The 22,700-nt window shown below is 38.5% G+C and overlaps 1 protein-coding gene across 6 annotated transcripts in view; it reads left to right on the forward strand.

Moving 5' to 3' along the window:
- Nucleotides 1-6,639: 6,639 nt before the first annotated feature.
- enc (encore) overlaps nt 6,640-22,700 on the forward strand; it is a 1,357,661-nt gene continuing 1,341,600 nt past the window's right edge. For all 6 annotated transcript variants that reach the window (XM_067147181.2, XM_067147182.2, XM_067147187.2 and 3 more), the window contains exons 1-2: nt 6,640-6,729; nt 7,163-7,223. The gene's annotated coding sequence lies outside the window, so the exon portion shown is untranslated. The remainder of the gene's footprint in view (nt 6,730-7,162; nt 7,224-22,700) is intronic.

Consider the following 22,700-nt stretch of genomic DNA (forward strand, 5'->3'; position numbering starts at 1 on the left):
GAATCCTAATTATCTCCCTCAAACTCTCCAACCTCCCTCATACCCCTCAATGCCTCGCCACACCCACAGTTCGTACACTCGCGCTCCTTAGCCATTCTTTACGGAAAAAAATGAAAAAGTAAAATAACTTGTTCTGAGGTATCTGTGGAACAGCAGAGGTGAAAGAAGGTGCGGGGATGAACAGGTCTCAAAATACGAAATTAAAGTTAAGATAAAATTTAACAAGGTTATATTTCCTTAGCAAAATCAAGAAATAACAAGAATGGCAGGTACAGAGTAGCAAGGCAACAAATGTACAATTACAGTATTCACAGGATTTGGGCTTCGAGCCCCGGATTCACAATTCTTGAGCAATTAGCCCAACTTTACCCAAAAATAAGATTCGACAAAGGAGCAGAAGACCCCAATCATGTTCAGGAGCACTTGCTCCCAATTACAAAATAAAGCCTCCTCGAGGCATCCAAAATCAATTTCAAAAGAGCAACCCGCTCTTAAGTTCCAGCCTATCAAAGGCCACACCAAACTCCACTTTCAAGTTGTCCTCCCAGGACATGAAAACAGGGGTAAAATACCCAACCTACTGAGGCCTATTAAGTAAAGAAACAGGTTAATTACCTGGCCTCTAAAATACCAATTTGAGAGGAGGCGAAGCTGCACTCCTAATACATTTTGTTTAAAACCTACTTGGCACTAGGCCGTTAGTGCAAGGGCTAATCCCATACTAAAGAGGTGACTTATATGAGAAGACAATTTACATTACGCTAGACTGGAAGAAACGGTTGAGAAAATAAGTTCACCTCAAAGCAATATGAGTGGGAACTCGAGAGGGTTAAGCACTCTCTATCCCAATTTATAGTTTAAACAGACAGAATTGATACCGAGTGGCTTTACATTTTAAGGGAAGGTTACATGGTAAAAGGCTTCGGACCTGCCCCGAGAGTTAAACTGCTGAGTTAGCAAGAAAATAAGTTATTAAACGACCATTACCATGTGGATGAACTGCTGCCCGAAGAAAGAGGCGCTTCCCGCCCCCTGCTACGTACTTTACGCACTGAAAGATTTTACTGAAGTGGCCCGGAGTCCCGAAAATCAGCAGTTTATAAACCCTCGCGGAAAGTTCGAGGCGTTTCAGGAATGAGAACACCCTCCCACAAGAATTTTATTTGCTAAGCAAGAAAACTCCTACACGAGATGAAGAAGAAACACATTATTTGTGGAAAATTAATTCGAGAAATTCGGGATTGGTAAATTCAAAACAAGGGGAAAGAAAGGGTTAATATTGCCAACTTAAACAATGACTGAAGGAGATTTAACAAAGAACAAACTTAGGAATTCAAAATTTCTCTAAAAACATAGTTCTTTCACTTCGCACTAGGGTGCACAATTGTAGTTCTTCAGTAGTGCCATCTAGAAGAGAATGTCCACACTTCTTACTACAGGCAAAACAAAAATAAATCGAAAACGACCCAGTTCAGAAACTTCAAAATTTCCAAGTAGTTCTGAGAAACTTGAAAATTAACACAGTAGATAAAGTTCAGGCTTCCTCCAGTAGGGGAGTTTCAACTGGCGCAAAGTTTGAATTAGCGACGTGGAGGTGTACCACCCGGTACATAACTTATTTGCAAAAAATAAATGAACGGATGGATATATTGTCTGGGATAGTACTCAAATATCACACAACAATAAGGTAATTAATATACGACTACACTACAATACTACTCTATTTTTATCCTACAACCCCTAACAGGATAAAACTTCTGTTAATTACTGAATATCTATAGGAATACACAAGAACTACACAATTTCTAACTGCAATTAAGCCTATTCTAATTACAACAACAGATTTTAGTTAGAGTTTCTACGGATACCTCTACTACACCAGTACTACACAAATATTTTACAATAATAAAATAAGCACACTAAATTCTGATAGGATATTAGGCTACTCGTATACTACTGTACAGTACACTACAGTTATTTTTAAACTACTTTCAGACGTATCCTAGTTACAATACCGATACCGTATGTCACTACTAAGCACAAACAGAAGTGAAATTTGCAAGAACTACTGTACTCAAAAATTACCAACAAAGCTAAATGCTTAGACAAATTATTATCAAACTACGCTCTAATAGATACACACGAAAGATAACACAGGAATATAGCAGGCAAGATACGGCACTATCTAAATATACTGTATCTACACTACAATGTATCTACAGTACAATTTTCAGCTTAAGTGTGGTTATATGAACTTTTACCGCTGGTGGATTAGTATTATTTTCCCTACTACGCGGGACGGATAATAAAAGTGTCCTTAAACGCCAAGAATAAGAGGTTGTCTACTATAATTTCTGTCAAAACCACGCCGGGGGCTTGAAATGCAGTATTATTGTTATACAGGAATTTGATTATTAACTTTTACTCGATGAATAAACGAAGGTGGAAAGTACAAAGTATGCAGGGAACTAAAACTACAAATTATGGGAATAATGAATCAGCTGACTTTGTATTTATTTACACAACTATCATGTTCAGGTAACAACAATCGTCAACAATCCAAAAAACTGTTAAGTACCGTAATTACTGTATCCAGTGAAATAACCGTGAATTCTTTTAAATCGATGTTTACAGCCTTATCGTGTTATTTAATGTAATAAATTATTACCTTCGTGGTAGTTTGAACGGATATCTGTACGAAGTATCGGAAAAGTAGCGGCGGAAATTTCAGTGAGTTACAACTCCTTATGATAATCTGCCTTTGTAAGTAGGCTATTATACCAAAGAACCTACAGATATTTAAAAATATTGTTTTAAAAGTGAATATTATTACCTAAAGTATTTCCTAAGCCTAAATTCGAAATAAAGTACACCTAGTTAGCCTACTTAACCTTGAAAACGTTATCTACTGAACACCAATTGAATTACTTGTTACATAATTCAAATAAAGAATACTACTCCCAATTTCAACCAACAAGCACTAAACGCCAATATATAAATAGCACTAAATGGAACACGCACACACAAAATTTAAATCATTTTCATAGGTCTTAACTACTTTTTTACTACAATAATGCAAGACCTCTCTCAACAGCCAACCGTTCACTAGCGCATCCAACAATAAAGAGGTGGGATCCCTCACTGAGTTCGAGAGAAAAGCCAACACTGGAGGGGTAAACAGAGTAAGAAAGAAAGAAAGAAAGAACGAAGGTAAATACCCGAAATAGAAACGGAAATCTAAGATGAGAGTGCTACCTGCTTTTAAGTTTTGTCCTGGTATACAGAGAATTCGTGAAATGATAGTGTCCCTTTGCTCTTTTTTTCTTGTTCGGAATACAAAAAGGCACACAGAAATATATATTTGAATATTTCCTAACGCAGTTAAAGAAAAGCAAATTACCACACCATTAATAGACGAATTAGCACATAAATTAAAATCCTTGTTCAGGACGAAGTTACAGCGAGAAATCACATTGTTCTTGTTTCCATAAAATTTCCGCTTGAAGTACGAAAAGGTGCACAAGAATGTCACAAATTCCAAGATTTGTAAACACAATTTAAAAAATATAATCACCACACTACACAATAAAAAATAAACTCACTAGCGTGTAACTATCCGATCTCAATTTGAAGCCAACAAGCACCTCATTGCGAACACATTGCCGACATTTACGACAGCAAAACAATATAAATAAAACTGGAAATGCAGCAATTTGCGGTATACAGCTTCCTGTCAGTGGTTAGTAGGCCAGCGCTCCAGCGGCATTACGATGAAGTTTTCCAATTACAGCTTTATGCTGGGCTTCACAATCGATTATCAAGGTTGGTATAAGGAGCGCAGCGAGGGATCCAGTCGGCCGTGGTTAAGCAAAGCAGGAGCGCTGCAAGCAGTACAAGCCGTACTGTACCTCCGATAACGTCACACAAATAGGCGAACTGTTTCCCCCGTCCTACCCGTGTAATGCAAGGACATTATGCGTCTGTACCTTTTGTAATTAAGAAGTATTTACAAATGTCGTATTAATATTACAGGTAAGATCACTAAAACCTGTAATCGCATCATTACTCGTAAGGCAGGTCTATGTAATTTTAGGAGAAGTAGGTTTGAAGTGCGATTTATGCGGTCAGAGCTCCAGTGTTCTACTCGTCAATGTAACCAACAAATTATTATTATGCATTAATACAAATATGAACGTGCAATAATGAACGTTACTTCCATACCTCTAGATGGCGATAAATACAGTAGCTTTCATGTTTTGTTTTTTTGTTGTTGTTGACACTTGTGACACCATTCTTCGAAGACTTTCTTGAGACCCTTTCTTTTATACAAACATTTGAATATCCCATGCTTTCCCAAATATTAGTGCACTGATCAGCCAGATCTATAAGTTACTTCCCACATTCACGGAAGCTGCCGAGGAATGGTTTTTACTCGCATTAATTTTGGAGAGAAAAGGCAGCGCGTACTGAACATCTCGAACCCAAGAAATAACCATATGTAGGTTCCATTAGTTACTGTCCATTTTTTATACTTGTTCTATATCAACAACAAAACGCTCTGCTGTAAATCTGTGTAACAAGAATATCAAAAGCAGAACTCATCATCAGCTCTGGAAAATGAGTGAAACATATTCATTCATTCATTTATTTCAATTAATTCCAACGAGCCTGCAGGCTCATACATAGGCACTTACACATCAAAATATACATATACCTGTATTCTTCGTAACAGGTATTTTTTCGGTTGGGATTTTCGTTTTTCATAAAGGTAACTTGCCCCCATACAAAGAAAATGAAAATATTTATGTTTATTTACTTGTATAGTTGTATGTTCGCCGTGGTACGCACAAGTTCTTAGCATTGTGGCAAATGCGAACTTTCACACACAGTATTTAAATTTATAGCACATTATATTTCCACAAAAACGTATTATATGAAAACAATTAATTGAATAAACCATATTATATTTTCACAAAAACTTGTTATATGATAGCAATTAAATTAATAAATTACACGAGAATATTACGTCCCTAAGCTAAACTGTGAGGTCTCATCTTCTTAATAACAGCTGTTTACGTAAATCCTGATGTGATGAATTTAAAGAATAAAACATACAATATAATCAAATATAAATGTTTGTCTCTCAACGGTCACAATTAACCTAAGAATGGCCCCAATCTTTATGGATTACATTCACAAGTACAATTTGTAACATTGGCTTAGCTCGCCTCAATTGATCAGCTGATGGGCTTGGCGCGCTTTCTGCACTACGGCCTGTATATTACATATTACCAAATACAGTAGAGGCAATACGCGACACTGAGCGAGATATCGAGGGACAGCTATTGGAGCTCACTCTAGCGTACAGACCTGAACAGTACTGATTCTCTCGTAAGAGCACGTGTATTATTGTGTGAATTTTTTGGTGTTATTTTATGCGTTTTCAGTGAGTTGACATAATTAAATAGTAGCGTGTGTCATTCCTTGATATCTCCTCTCTACATGAGGGGAAAGGTATGTGCTGTGTTTGGCTGCAGTAATTACGAAGTAGAGAAAAATGCGCGGTCGTTCTTCAGGTTCCCTCGTGACAAGAACATGTAAGTAATATTGTGTTTGCATATATATTCTTCCAGTGACAGAGATTTTTTATAGTAGGTACTTCATAATTTTCTGACCTGCTCGATCCATATTTTAACTGCCATAAAATGTAATACGCAGATTTTATTGTATAGTGCAGCAGTTAACCTTCAATACCGATGTGTTGTTGTAGGTGTGATCTGTGGGTTTTGAAATGTCACAGAAGTGATTTGGATAAGGTGTACAAGAAAGAAGGGACGTTACGCTTATATAAGGATTATAAGATCTGTTCAGATCATTTCCAGGCCAGCGACTTTAAAAATCCTCGACTATACAGCCAAGGGTATGTTACATTTTTTACTCTAATTGTACGTAAATATTCCTCAAAGCATCACTATCGACAACATTTTCATACTTCTCTTTCTTTAATCCCTCTTCTCAGATTAAAGCCGGAATTTTATAGATTTTCTTTCTGTTAGTAGGCTTCATGTTAAGAGGAAAATTGTCCAGCTTTTAAATGTTAATTCATTACATCATGCGTGTAAAGAATGTGCCGATATTTTTATTGACAAGTGTCTTAATGTGATCTTACAATGTCTTTTAAATGAGAACAAAGACAAGTCCAACCGTAAAAGTTCAGGCAGGAATGCTAAAGCTTAAAAAAGTAATGCATAAATGAAAGATCAAACCATTTCACAGCAGCCCATTTCATATCTTGTTTATCTGTCTAATTTCAGTCTTTGAATAATAACCTTTTAAATAATTCTTCATTCATTTATCCAGAATTGCTTTAACAACTTCGAAGTTAATATCTCAATACCGGTTTCTTTCTAGACGTAATTTATTTATCCATTTCCGTATATACATTTCCATTGATATTTTGAATTTAGCGCGATTTTTTCAGGTCAAGTCACTAGGAGCGCCACCGTCGAATTGTCTCCCATTTTAGCAAGGTGAAATCCGTAAGTGTCGCATTGTCTCTACTGTATTTGATATTACGCAGGCAGTGGCAGGAGTATCAAAATTAAACGCTACGTGCCACTAGTAAACAAGATCTTATAACATCTGCCGATCGAGTTTGGGAAAGAAAAAAAAGAAAAAAAAAAATAGTGTTGTTTAAGTGTGTGCGGATCCGGCTGCTATATTTAGATGGTATATTTCGTTTAGTTCATCTAATGATTACTATTTCCTGAGAAAGGGGAATGCACATTGAATGTTCTATTTTATAACGTGTGGTTAACATTTTCGTGAACATGGTTTTTCTGTGACTGAAGTTAGAAATGATGTTGGGTTGCTTCTCTTGAAAAAGGTTGAACATGGCTTCCTAGTGAATAGCAAACTTAATATGACAGTTGTTTGACTTAACTATCCCACTTTTAAGTAGAACCTACTTTGCTTTTCACTTTGCACCCGTGTGGTATAAATAGAGACAATGCATTCATGTAAATGTGCCGTGCATTACTCAAATATATTATTGGGTGTTCATCTTTTGTTAGTCTTCCTTCGAGAAACAATTTTGAGGGTTGTGGAAACCTTTTAGGTGAACATGTTCAGTACCAATATATATTCTTTAACTCTCCTGCAGGTGCGTGAATCGGTGACTGGGACTGGTTCCTCGACACGGTCTTGTCTTCAGTAATTTAAAGGTGAGATGCAGTTTTGGTCAAAGTTTACTTTGACTATTATGATGAAGTTTTATTAACATAAGCAGTTGTAGTACGATATTTTAATTGGACCCACTTTTAATGGGCTTTACATATGACTTCTTATGACCGATATTATGTATTAAATCACTGACGATCCTACATTTTTGAGATCTCAGTACCTTCAAAATGGAATACTTAATTTTCAAAGCAATACTATAATTATTTCTCATCATCTACTTCCTTAATGGAGCCAAACATTTTAGACAGGCCTATAGTTTGCTACAGGATTAGAAAGCTTGGGAGTTTTCAGGAAAAAGACAGAAAGAGTGCAGCTGTCAAGACAGGTGAAAGAACCCAGTCAAAAATTGATTTGCTTTTTAGTGTTAGATGTTTGTTTTTACGGAAAGTTATTTTTTATTGTAAATGTCTTTTGTTAGTTTGTTAGGCAATTCCATTTTCTGATCTATTTATGTTTTGTTATTGATCTAGGCCATTTGGCTCTATTTCCCCCAGGTATTGGAATTTATTTTCGCTATTGATTCTGCTGTAACTTACGTTCAGGTATTTTGTAGGCATTATTAATCTTCATTACGGATTCTCTATTCTTAAAAGAAATTTGGGTAGAAATTCAGTAAGACTTACATTACTTTTATAGCATAAGGATGTAATATGTTGGAAATCTTAAGTGGAATACCTTGTGGAGGAGTGATGCGTTCACTGCGACAGTTAAGAACCCACCCGCCATCCCCCACAAGTAATTTTGCTTTTATAACCTAATAGAAGTTATCACGCGCCATAGTCCATCGCCTAACTACGTATCACCATTTCCATTGGGTGAGACACTATGGGATATGACGTCACTCCTAGCAATGAAGTAAGTGAATTCTGTTACCAACCCGCACACAAGAAATACACAACTGCACATTAAATACACAGGTGAATGCAATCTGTAAAGTGTCATGCGGGATACTAGAGGCCTAGGGCCGCTTTGCGGCTTCTAACCTGGGGGCTTGCGCCCCCAGGCCCCCTTTGCTTGATCCAGACCAATGGCTTTGTCACTAACCTACCCTAACCAATCCAGACCAATGGAGGTGTCACGCAGGATACTAGAGGCCTAGAGCCGCTTTTCGTCTTCTAACCTGGAACCCCCCTTTGCTTGATCCAGATCAAGGTTCTAACCAATCCAGACCAATGGTTTTATCACTAACCTACTGTAACGAGATTCGTAAATAAAAGTAGCGCCGCTGCGTTAAGGAGATTCGTAAATAAAAGTAGCGCCGCTGCACTAGGGCTAGTTCTTTATATGAACAGTTGGCAGCTCTGTCCATCGCACGATCATTTCCTTCGCGAGAAGCGAGCGAGAGAGAAACAAATGACAGTGCAATTGCGCCTGGATGCGTGACGTGGAAAATGTAAGCTGTTCTGAACTTTTGCCGGCCCTACATAGAACAAATTTCAAATCTAAAATTGATGACCAGATACTATTGTCTCAGAAGCATAAATCTTGTCATAACCTTTGTAGACTTAAAAAAAAAAAAAAAAAAAAAAAGCAACTCCATGAACAATGGAACACTCTTCAATAGCACCGACAAAAATTCTAATCTGACTTCTTGGATTCATTTTCCTTGAAGTTTCTTTAATTATTGCGAATGTCAACAGAAACAGAGTCCAAAATAAAATTCCACAGAGGAATCTGCCAACGTTAACAGAAAACGAGTCCTAAATAAAATTCCACAGAGAAATCTAAGAACTGTTTTCATTCATTCATTCATTATTTATTTACCGTGTCTATGGAAGGCCAGGGGAAATGGACAGGCTTCCTGCAAGTAGTGCCCTCTAACCTGTTGAAATAACCTGTTTAAGGCGACACTTCGGAGATATAAAAAGATATTTTTACCTTATGCATGAATTCTCACGAAACTTTGTGGGAATGTCACCTACTTAAAAGTAGAGATATCACGAACATTTCATATACAATTAGTAGTTTTTCCAAAATAAATGTTTGTTTGAATTTTTAAATCCATTTTTTCACAAAATTTATTTAACATGTTAATGTAAATTCGTAATTAGGTAGATAACACTTCTTTTAAAAAGCACTACGTATTGATTTTTCTGTACATAATTTATATAAGGAGATATATCGTACTAAAGTTTGTGTAATTTTTACGTTCTAAAATTTTGGACTTACAAACCCCTACTACTTGAAAAAATTCTGCAATCAAAAAAACTCCATAAGCAGGTTTCTTAATATAGCTGTGATACATACACCATGCAAATTTTGTTACATGTGGCAGAATATTATGGGAGAAGAACTGAATTCAAATGTAAAATTATAATTGGCAAACAAAGCATTATCACAGTGATAAATTGTTTGAATTCAACGGAATAACTTTGTGACAAGAAAAAAGAAACTTGATCCTTTCAATTTCAGTCATTAAAAAAATTTCATGAAAATGACCAAAATAATGGTTTTTATCTTCAGAGTGTCACCTTAAAATCAAAACTGCAGAATGGCAATGCTCTTTAATTGCATTTTCGCAAAGGTAATAAGAGAATGGAACCTTTGACTTCAAGAAAAAGGGATATAAGAAGTCAGATTAGAATTTTTAAAATTACATACATAGGCCTACATACATAAACATTATAGACTGTTATGCCTTTCAGCGTTCAGTCTGCAAGCCTCTGTGAATTTACAAAACGTCACCACAATCCTCGATTTGCAACTAGTGTTGTGGCCTCATTTAGTTCCATACCTCTTATCTTTAAATAGTTAGAAACTGAGTCTAACCATCATCGTCTTGGTCTACCTCTACTTCTCTTACCCTTCATAAGTCCATTATTCTCCTAGGTAACCTATCCTCCTCCATTCGCCTCCACATTAAACTTAATTGCCTAGCATTTGCAGATGACTCAATATTTTCAGAAAATACTGAAACAGCAAATGAATTAAACCTTTTGAAAAAGATAGGTGAAAAGACAGAGCTACCGTAGGGCCTACCCTACCTACAACTTCCATGGTATTCACTGAGCTGAAGGTCCACTTGCTCTACCAAACCATTTTGAAGAGCTTTGGGTAGGATTTTGTATGTAGGTAACGCTTACCTCTATAGGCCCTAGTTGTTGAAATCTTCCTTATTTCCATTTTTGTATAATGGATGTATGGCTTTCTGGGGAGCTTTTTTGAAATATGTAGACGTAAATTTCAATTAAAAGCTAATCAATATATGCTCATCAATCTTTCACCGTTTGTGTTATTTCTTTTATGTGCCAGATAGTTTCAGACTTTGTAAAAGGCTTTTTCTCTTCCCGCTAAACCATTACAATCTCCTAACAATGTTTTAACATTTTCATTTGGGGTTTTATATTCTTCAAGCTGTAATTTTTCCAAAAATGTTCTTACTTTATCTGGGTTTTTTGATGGTCTTCATATATAAGTAGCCGATAGAGGAGCTCACCACTATTAATCATCGTGTAGTTTTTGTTTCCATATCACATTGTTAAAACAGGCAGTCTTTGATGGAGAATAAACGTTCGTCACGGAGTCAATAGATATGGAGTAGGGCCTACCTTGTTTCTGACTATTGCCTACTTTTCCTGTAAAGATGCAGTAGTTTTCAGGTGTGAATCATGTTTCCTGTAATGCCAAAATATAAATTCTTTGTTCTAGGATTTTTGATAATTGCTTTATTTTTCCAATTTTTACAAGTGAATTTATGTTTCCAAGAAAATATTTCTAATAAAGTAAGGTGGTTTAGACATGTAAAAAGGATGGAAGAGAAAAGAAAACCAAAACAGATTATGGAGATCAAGTTCAAGTGAAAGAGAGCTAGAGGGAGACCTAGAACAAAGTGGATTAATTCAATAATAGTAATAGGCCTAATGTTAATAGAGCGCACAAATTGTGCATTGATTAGAAAGAATCACTGTGTGATCGAGAGGTTCACTCGGTGTTCGTACATAACTCTATTATAGATTTTGGAATTTTTTTGCACTTCACAACGTGGTAGCTTTCACTTAGATTATCACAGAATTCATACTCGCACTTGTCGCCTGGGTCGTGGAAGGATTTTAACTTGCAAGCCCTGTGGTGGTATCCGTGTACTGCCATTGAGGTCACGAAGTGTCGCAGCTCTTGATTTGTTTCCGTCCATGACTTGTCCACCATGGCCTCTGTAGAGTAAAATTCTGTCCAGATCTCGGATCGATTCAATAAAGAGGCGTGCAAGAAGAAACCTGGAATGGGACAAATTATGGAAGAGGAAAGGTAGACGGAGAGAGGAAGAGGTGGAAAAGTGCCATAAATTCCCCAACCTAGCAGAAGCTGTTTAAGGGGAAAGGAGGAAGAGGATTCCAAGAATTCTTTTTTGGGTTTGAATTTTGATAGGGTTTATTCAGAATTCTCGTCATGTTCTTGCATGGCAATTTTTAAAAAATCATGGGGAAAAGTTGACACCTTGTGTTTACATGTTTCTAACATTATAAGGAAGTAGAAATTAATGAAATCTTATGCGGAGTGAGTGTCAGAGGAGAGAGGTGTTCATTGCGATGTTCGAAAACCCACCATACTGCCTCCAGAAGTACATTTATTTTTAAAACCTAATGAGAAGCATTACATGCCATTTTCCATTGCTGAAGTACAGGGTCTTTTTTTGGCTGGCCCTGTGTGTCAGGGAACATGCACGGAAGGCGATAGCGCAGCCGGGTGATTCATTTGCCGAGAGTTTCATTGCTTCATAACCGGCTAAGATGATCTAATGCAGTACAGTAGCGAAAACCATTGCTTCACAACAGTAGTCTAGTTCAACATCTGTCGATCTGTGGTATTGGTAGCGTGTTCAATGTGTTCGCTTTAAAATAGTGTAGCTTCTGTAGGAATACTAATCGTGTGTTTAACGAGTGATGTATATAGTAAAACTGCATGTATTCATTGTGTTGTGCTATGCGAAGCATTCTTCTTATACAGAGTGCTGCTTTCGATTCATTCGCAGATTTCCTGGCATCCTCCCTCCCCATAGGAGTACGGTACGTAAATTAGTAAAGAAGTTCCGCACCACCGGGTCCATTCTTAATAAGAAATCATGCAGGAGACAAACCGTTTTAATAAAGGAAAAGCTTGACTAAATAGGAGCTCTCTTGGAAAGAACTCTAACAAAATCCCTGTCGTGTCTCGCCGTACAAGCTAATGTGCCGTTATCTTCTGCCCACAAAGCAACAAAACTGTTAAAAGCAAAAAATGTGCAAACCCACCCCTGCCAAATATTTAACAGGACCTGTCAGTTTCGCTAGGGTTTGGTATTGTAACTGGTTGCTTCTGTCAGTTCACGATGAGTATGTTGACCCAGAACTTTTATTTTATAGTGATGAAGCATAGCTACACTTAAGTGGTTATGTAAATAGTCAAAACAGTCGCTACTGGTGTGCAGAAAATCCCCACCAGCGGCATGTCTGTCCACTTCGTGATGTAAAGATAGGAGTTTGGTGCACAATAAGTGCTTGCAGAATTATATTGCCTGTATTTTTCCGTGAAACAATAAATGCTAATCGATATATTGACGTCATTCTGAGACCATTCTCTCAAGAGCTGACGGAAGAAGAAAGGAGTAATGGTTACTCCATGCAAGATAATGCAACGGCACACACTGCTAATCTGTCTATGGAGGTAATACGGGAAGTTTTTGAAGATCATGTGGTTTATTATTCCCCTAGATCTCCTGATTTGAATCCCTGTGATTATTGCCTGTGGGGGATACTTAAGGGAAAAGTGTATGTGAACAACCCTCACACAAGAGAAGAACTACAAGAGAACATTACACAAGTTATTTTGAACATCACACGGGCTGAGATTCGCAGAGTGTCTGTAAACCTATTTACGAGGTGTCAGGCGTGTTTGACAGCTGAGGGAAAACATTTTGGACGTCAGATGTAATGCCTGGTAGGTTTTAGACTGGTAGTTTCACTAGAAGTGGATTTCTATAAGTGTGAATTGCCATGAATAGTGGGGAGGAAAATGCGCATTATACTGGCTTGCGATGGAGTGTCATTGCGCCAGCCGAGCCGTGCTCTGAGTGATGCTGCGGAGCGAGCCAAAAAAAAGAAGACCCTGTTGTTTCTTGCATTCCTATTCGCCAACATTAAGTGGCAAGTGATTTCGTTCCTGTCAATCATGATAACCAAATTCTGTTACCAACCCCGGCAAAAGAAAAGTACAAGTGAATGGAATGTGTGATGGGAACTATGTAGAATATAGAACAGCAATAATGTTATATGAAACTTAGCTCTATTTTATTTTACTCAAGTCTGCTGTTCGTGGCTTTAATGGGTAACATAAGTTGTACATTTTATTTTTTTCAGTGATTAGTGGTGGTGGTGGTGGTGGTGGTGGTGGTGATTATTGTTTTAAGAGGAAGTACAACTAGGCAACCATCCTCTATATAACACTAATCAGAGGGAAAATATGGAAGGGGTCCGACACTTCGAAAAATGAAGATATCGGCCAAAGGAAGACAAGGGCCACGAAGGGCGTGAAATTGAAAGACTCCCTAGCCCTCGCAAACATAATAGTGTCGGGGTCGGAAAAGAACAAGAGTTGACCAAGAGAGGTCGGATAGGATAGATGAAAGTGAGGAGCCTGGCACAAGTAAGTGGAAGCAATGCCAGGACTCAGCTGAGGGCCCCGTGGTCGCCAACCCACGCTCCAAAGTTTAGAGCCCCTGGGGCGTTTCAGTGATTAGTTGAGATAGTTCTTTGCAGCATATTACCCTTCTTAGCCTAGTGTTTGAATGCTAATATTCCAGCTGTGTACTTTTGAATCACTTCCATTTATTTTATTGTATAAGTCCGATGGTGTCTTTTAAAATTGGTGTTAACTGACCATTTCCTTTCTGTTATTTTGTTGGTTATGGTGGGCTTAGCAGTTTTTGTCTTTTGCTGCTGCGTTTGAGGCTTGGATGATATTTTATTAACTGTGTGTGAACTGTTTTCTATCTTTCAGTACAATTGTTTATTTCATGGTAGGCTCTTGTTCTCAACTCTCTTTTAATGATTATATTGCTTGAACCTCATTAACAATTAAGAGCAAGTAGTTTACAAGTACTGACAGTGATTGTGCATTAGGTTTATGTATAGACTTTAAATATATTTGTGCAAGATTTTTAAGTGCAAGTTATTTTTGGAAGGGCCTAAGCTGTGTCTATTACTGCATCCAGTTTTTTTTTTGAGGTGGACTCGTATCTTCTGGTCAAACTTCCTGATTGTAGGTGCCACTCTCATTCACTGGGGGTAATGAATCTTAAATGAACACACATACATCAGAACAAAGTCTATACTTATATAGGCCTATTGGGTGGTGCTTCTGTACCCAGTAGAGAGAGCTTAGGGAGGTGAAAATTCATATAAAAATGGTGTGCAACGATACGGTACGTTCGGTAGTAGAAAGGAAAGATCCTTCGTTTATGCTTGCCAGGGACCCACCAACCCGCCCCTGGAAATATAGAAGAATTAAAACCTAGACTGTATAAATCAACTGAATGCGACCATTTGCTGTGTTCTCATTGGCCGGCCAAGGTTCGTGCTGTGTTCCTATTTGCTGGCCAAGTTTCATATTGTCTTTGATAGAGCTCTCATTCTTGTGCAAGTATAGGGCTGCCTTATTCGGTAAAAGTAATAGAATTGCCAATTTGAAAGTTACCCAATGGTTTTGTTACTAGCTGGACCTAACCTATCCAGACCAATAGTTTTGTCACTAGCCAGACCTAACCAATCCAGTCCAGTGGTGGTGTCACGCAGGGTATTAAGAGGCGTAAGGGTTACTTCGCAGCTCTAACCTGGGTGCTTACGCCCCTGGACCCCTTTTCCTTGCCCTCAATCCAATACTTTTGTCACTAGTTGGACCTAACCATTCCAGACCAATGGTTTTGTCACTTTCTGGACCTAATCGATCTAGCCCAATGGTCTTGTCACTCCCAGAACGTTACCAGTCCAGCCCAGTATTCTTGTTACTAACAATGCAGACGTTGTCCAGACCTCACCATGTTGGATCTCTAAACTAACTTTTGCCTACCGGGTGTGGAAGTTTTACCATACATGGATAGTAAGCCCAAGGCCAATAATTGGACATTCCACACAAATTTATCTCCATCATTTTGACAATTTGCATTACTGTGTTCATCAAAACATTGAACTGGCAATACAATTCCATAGTTTTGTCATTCTGTTCAGTGTTCTTTGTAAATTATTTTTCTCTTCTGTTTCACTTCTGGAAGATTTTGATTTTCAATTTGTCTTGTGTAGTCTTTGACTTCTTGTACCCAGAAATCCTCTGTGTTCAGAATGCCAGGTCTTTTCTCTCCTGAGGCTGATCTAAATATTAGGCAAATTTCTCGTACATCAAGCTTTAGTATTCCCGAGTGTTTCATTATTGCATGTCTCAGAATTCAGAAGTCCTGGATAATAGTTCTCAGAATATGGATAACAAAATTTTACAATTTTTTTTACGTCGCACCGGCACAGATAGGTCTTACAGATAACAAAAGAAGAGATCTTCATCCACCTTCATTTCTCACAAGTATGAGTTGTTAATCCAGGTATTCTTTTGAAAATGTTTTGAACGAAGGTATTGTCAGTTAAGTGAGAGAATTTTGTTAGAACTACATTTTTGCAGGAGAAGAAGAATTTTATACGCAAGAATTTTATTGTAGGCCTCACACATTATAACCAGGAAAGGCAGTATCTAAAAATATGTGCCTTAAAAGTTTCGCATTACTGGTAGGCCTACTACATCCTACTGTCTACAACAATAACTGCTATGTATGCAAAGAGAGGGATAGGCTTAGAGTGTTATGTGAGGCTCTGTTGTTTATTAGGAAGATTCTTCAAATTGTTTTTTAAACCAAACCAACCCCCATGGCTCAGCAGCCTTAAAGGGTCTCGGCCTACCAAGTGACAGCTGCTCAGCCCAAAGGTACAGATTACGAAGTCTCGTGTTGTCCGCATGACACCTCCACTCAGCTTTTATTGTTGGCTGTCTAGACTGGGACTGCTATCTCACCATCAGATAGCTCCTCAATTGTAACCACGTAAGCCGAGTGGATCTCGAACCAGCCTTCAGATCCAAAGATAACCTGAATTTGACTTTCATAATTCGTACGATTTTATGCCAAATTTTGCAGATTTAGAGGTATATATTGTCTAAAAGACAACCTACCCTGTTGTAGGGTTAGTGACTTTTCAACTGCGATGTTCTGTTCTGGTAAGTGCAAGTACAAGTAAGTACAAAGTCTGGAACTTGTTTTTCAGGTTGGACATAATCAGATAAATTTTGGAAAGTTTGGAAGGTCCCTGGTATGTATCAACTGCATTATTGTTGTTAAAATGCATAAAATTACTAATTGATTCAAATCTATTCATTGAAATAAGACCCACAAATTGGTATAGACAAAATAGAGTTTTTAGAAAAATAGCTTTTTAGCGTAGGCTTTTATATTATACCCATAAGCATAAAAAGAGCTACCACAATATATATCTCATCCTTAGTAACTAGTTTCCAATCCTTCATTCTGGAACGAAGTGGTAAGAATAAGCCCCTAGATCAGATTCTTTGCTCAGCATATATATTTGTTTCACAAAGTTTCACTAACTCGTCCACAAAGAACATCTTACAAACCTTCACACCATCACATTCCCTAAGTGCTTCATTCTGAGGTCCTGGGTTTCCCATAAACTGTTCTCTTTGACCCACGTAATTAGACATGTTTGCCAATCAAAATATATGAGCCATGACATGCACATTGCCATTCTGCGCACTATGACTTGTATCTGATAACGAACCAAGGACTTTGCATACAGCGATGTCATCCACATCGCTCAAATCACCATCTGAATCTAACAAAATTTCATCAGAATCACTCAATTGTTCTCCTAAAACACCATACTATTTCTATGCTTGATAAAGCCACACTTGTTTGTAGAAGCCATCTCCGGGAGATAGTGGGTTCAAACTCCATTGTCGGCAGCCCTGAAGATGGTTTCCTGTGATTTCCCATTTTCAAACTGTACATAAATTAAGGCCATGGCTACTTCCCACTTCTAGGTGTTTCCTATCCCATTGTCGCCATAAGACCTATCTGTGTCGGTGCAACATAAAGGAACTTGTTTAAAAAAAAAGAAGCCATCTCCACTTGTGACCAATGGAAGGCAAATACAGTATGTAGGAAAAAGGAGAGAGTCCTGAATAGACAGAAGTTATGATTATGTTGACAGCCTGGTTCATCCCTGAGAGGAAATGAAGGTATATTGCAAGAAATGTGCATAGTGATCACCCGATAGCAGACAAAATCAGGGCTTACCCTGGTGGCAGAGATAAACATTCCTTGAAATATCACTCGAATTTTAGTGACAAAACAATATTGAAATAGGGATCAAGGTATATAATTCGAAAGCTCAAACCTTCCGCTTCAAGGAGAAATGAGTTAAAACACAAACAGCTTAGATCGTAGCTGCTAGATCGCATCACAGTACATGCGTGTGCCGTGTGAACAGTACTAGTCACTCCACCATGTGCGATGCTCACTGCGTGACGTGCTCGTCACTCCACGCTGATAGGTTAAGGAATAGTAACATACAGACTGTCTAGCAATCTCTTATCAGTGGATGTACCTTTTTTTTTTTTTTTTTAAATGTAATACTAAGAGACTAATTATCATGCATTGTGGCCCTTTAATATAAGACTTCATAATTTGCTGTGTTTCAACAACCTAGATTTAGAAGGAAAGTGGGAATAGAGTTCTAGCAATTGAAATTAGGTTTGTGAGAAGTACAATAGGAAGAAGCAAGTGCGGCATTTGCTTATATACATAAATACATTGTCATTATAGACCTTCAGCGTTCCATCTGCAGGCCTCTGTTAATTTACTAAATGTTGCCACAATCCTCTATTTGCAACTAGTGCTGTGGCCTCATTTAGTTTTATACCTCTTATCTTTAAATCGTTAGGAATTGAGTCTGACCATACTCGTCTTGGTCTACCTCTACTTCTCTTATCCTCCATAATAGAGTCCATTATTCTCCTAGGAAACCTATCTTTCTCCAATTGCCTCACATGACCCCACCACCAAAGCTGCTTTATGCATATAGCTTCATCCATAGAGTTCATTCCTAACTTAGCCTTCATCTCCTCATTCCAAGTACCCTCCTGCCATTGTTCCACCTGTTTGTACCAACAATCAATCTCGCTACTTTCATGTGTGTTACTTCTAACTTATGAATAAGATATCCTGAGTCCACCCAGCTTTCGCTCCCGTAAAGCAAAGTTGGTCTGAAAACAGACCGCAGGGCTGAGTGGCTCAGACAGTTGAGGCGCTGGCCTTCTGACCCCAACGTGGCAGGTTCGATCCTGGCTCAGTCCGGTGGTATTTGAAGGTGCTCAAATACGTTAGCCTCGTGTCGGTAGATTTACTGGCACGTAAAAGAACTACCGCAGGACTAAATTCCGGTACCTCGGTGTCTCCAAAAACCGTAAAAGTAGTTAGTGTGACGTAAAGCAAATACCATTATTTATTATTGAAAACAGACCAATATAAAGATAGTTTCGTCCGGGAACTGACTTCCTTCTTACAGAATACTGTTGATCGCAACTGCAAGCTCACTGCATTAGCTTTACTATAAATTGATTCAGTCTCACTATATTACCATCCTGGGAGAACACACAACCTAAATACTTGAAATTATCTACCTGTTCCAGCTTTCTATCACCAATCTGACATTCAGTTCTGTTGAATTTATTATCTACTGACATCAATTTAGTCTTCGAAAGGCTAATTTTCATACCAAACTCATTGCACCTACTTTCAAGTTCCAAGATATGAGATTGCAAGCTTTCAGCACAATCTGCCATTAAGACAGTTGTCAGCATAGGCCAGACTGCTTACTACATTTCCACCTAACTGAATCACTCCCTGCCACTTTATACTTTTCAGCAGATGATCCATGTAATCATCCCTATTTTCAAGAAAGGTGATAAGAAAGTTTTGAAGAACTACAGGGGAATTACTCTAATATCCCATGTTGCTTAGATAATGGAAAGGATACTGGAAAGTAGAATAAGGTTGATGGTTGAGAAGCAGATACAGGAAAATCAGTTTGGTTTCAGAAGTGGAAGGTCAACAATAGAACCCATTTTCATTATGAGACAACTAATGGAAAAGCATTGGGAGTACAGGAATGATATGGTGGTGATATTCATTGATATTGAAAAGGCATATGACAGTGTCCCTAGGACGAAAGTTTGGGACAGTCTGGTGCAAAAAGGAATTGGACAGGGATTAATAAAAATGATCATGGCATTGTATAAGGAATGTTGTAGTTGCGTGCAAACACAAGTTGGCAGGACAAGTTGGTTCAAAATAACTAGTGGGTTGAGGCAGGGAAGTGTTCTATCACCAATCCTGTTTACAATAGTAATGGATGACATCATGAGAACAGCAAAAGCAGCATATGGAGGAAGAGAAATGAACATGATGTTATTTGCAGATGATATTGTGATTTGGGGAGAAGACGACAGGAAGGTTCAAGAACAGTTGAATGTGGTGAATGGGAAGATTTGAAGAATGTGGTTGAAAATAAGTGTAGAAAAGAGTGAAACTCTTGTTATGACTAGAGGGGAGAAAGAAGGGAAAGGTCAGATTAGACTTGCAGACAAGCCCCTGGAAGTAGTGGAAACGTTTAAATACCTGGGGAGTGAATTAATGGAGAATGCTCGACTGGATGCTGAGATTAGTAAAAGGATTCAAGCTGGAAGTTGTTTCTATCATAGAGTAAGAAATATGTTATGGGATAAAGATGTGCCAATGGAAGCAAAGGATACTATGTACAAGATGTATTACGTACCTATAACAACTTACGGAGCAGAAACTTGGACAATGACAAAGAAGGATGAGAGTCAAATAGAGGCAGCCGAAATGAAATTCTTGAGGAGTATGATACAGAAGAGTAGAAGAGACAAAATAAGGAATGAGAAAATCCGGGAAGAAATTGGAGTGGAAAAAATGAATGATAGAATAGAGAAGAGCCAACTAAGATGGTTTGGGCACATAAAGCGAATGAGCGACGAAAGAATGCCAAAAAAGGTGATGGAAATGCAAATCCAAGGTAGGAGAGGCCGTGGACGACCACGATTGAGATAGAAGGATACCATCCAACGCAGCATTATAGAAAGAAACCTGGACTGGGACACAGTGTTGGAGGAGGAGTGGTGGAAAGACCGAAGAAAGTGGAGAGGAACCATATTTGCCCCTACCCGGCTACAGCTGGATAAAGGGAAATGATGATGATGATGATCCATGTAAACTATGGACAGCAAAGGTGAAAGATTACAGCCTTGTCTAACCCCTGTAAGTACCCTGAACCAAGAACTCATTCTGCCATCAATTCTCAATGAAGTGCAATATTGTTAACATGAATGCCTTTGATTGATTTTAATAATCTACCTTTAATTCCATAGTCCCCCAATATGGCGAACATCTTTTCCCTCGGTACCCTGTCATACGCTTTCTCTGGATCTACGAAACATAAACACAGCTGTCTATTCCTCTCGTAGCATTTTTCAATTACCTGGCGTATACTGAAAACTGATCCTGAGAGCCCCTCTGTGGTCTGAAACCACAATGATTTTCATCCAACTTCTTCTCATCCACTGATCGCACCCTCCCCTCCAAGATGCCAGTGTATACTTTGCCTGGTTCACTAATCGGTAAGATACCTCGAAAATTGTTGCAATCCTTCCTGTTCCCTTGTTTATAGATTGGTGCAATTACTGCTTTTGTCCAATCTGAAGGTACCTTACCAACACTCCATGCAAATCTTACTACTCTGTGAAGCCATTTCAACGTTGCCTTCCCACTATACTTCATCATCTCAGGTCTAATTTCATCTATTCCTGCTGATTTATGACAATGAAGTTTATTTACCATCCTTTCCACTTCTTCAAGCGTAATTTCACCAACAACATTATCCTCCTCCCCATGAGCTTGACTGTTCACAACACCACCAGGAAGATCTTTTTACGTTGAAAAGATGTTCAAAATATTCCCTCCACCTCTCCAGTGATTCCCTGGGATCTACTGTATTATGAGTTCACCTGAATTACCCAAAACACTGTTCATTTCCTTTTTCCCTGCCTTCCTAAGATTCTTTATTACTGCCCAGAAAGGTTTCCCTGCTGCTGGACCTAGCCTTTCCAGGTTATTACCAAAATCTTCCCAAGACTTCTTTTTGGATTCAACAACTATTTGTTTTGCTCTGTTTCTTTCATCTATGTCCAATTCCCTGTCTGCCTCGGCCCTTGTTTGGAGCCATTTCTGATAAGCCTTCTTTTTATGTTTACAAGCTGCTCTCATTTCATTCCACCAAGGTGTTCGCTTTTCCCCATCTTTACACACAGTTGTTCTTAGGCATTCTCTTGCTGTTTCTACTACAGCAACCATGTATGCCACCCATTCTCTTTCTATATCCTGAACCTGCTTACTGTCTATTGTTCGAAACTTCTCATTAATCATATTCATGTACCTCTGTCTAATTTCCCCTATCCTGGAGATTTTCTACCCTTATTCGTTTGCAGACAATTTCACTTTTCTATCCTAGGCCTAGAGATACTTAGTTCACTACAGATCAGATAGTGGTCTGTATCATCAAAAAATCCCCGGAAAACTCTTACGTTCCTAACAGACTTCCTGAATTCGAAGTCGGTTAAGATAAAGTATATTATGGATTGTGTACCCCTAGCCTCCCATGCGTAGCTTCATAAAAGTTAACTTCCTCCTCATCTGTAACCTCACATGGTGAATACACTAAGACAATTTTCGTCCTAATTCCTCCAACTGCCAAATCTACCCCCATCATTCGCTCATTTACGTGCCTAACAGAAACTGTGTTGCGTGCAGTGGTATTCCTGATAAACAGCCCTACCCCATACTCTGCCCTTCCCTTTCTAACACCTGTCAAGTAGACTTTCTAATCTTCTCTCTCTTCCTCATTATTTCCCCTTGCCCGAATATCACTTTCTCCTAGCACATCCAGATGCATCCTCTTTGCAGTCTCAGCCATGTCTACTTTCTTTCCTCTATGAGCCCCATTAATATTGATAGCTCTCCATCGAATTACAATTCGTTGGCCAAGCTGTTTCCAAGGAGTCCCTCGCCTGTCAAATGGGAGTGGGACTCCGTTACTCCCATATGTCCGAGGCTTAAAATGTTCTGAGTTCGGTAAATTCATGAAGCAGGATGCTACCTTACTTGCACATAGTCCAAGTGAGGATCTCTCCTCTAATGGGTTGGGAACCATCGGTGGATTGTATAGTCCTAGCCGTCTGAGCACAAGGAGGGCCACTCAGCCGTTGCCCATGGTTCACGAACTAGGGCGTGACTACAGTAACCCACACCACGAACCATCATTTGCTTATATAACAGCTTTAAATTATGTTTCCAT

Source organism: Anabrus simplex, chromosome 5 (assembly GCF_040414725.1).
Source record: "Anabrus simplex isolate iqAnaSimp1 chromosome 5, ASM4041472v1, whole genome shotgun sequence".
NCBI classification, from domain to species: domain Eukaryota; kingdom Metazoa; phylum Arthropoda; class Insecta; order Orthoptera; family Tettigoniidae; genus Anabrus; species Anabrus simplex.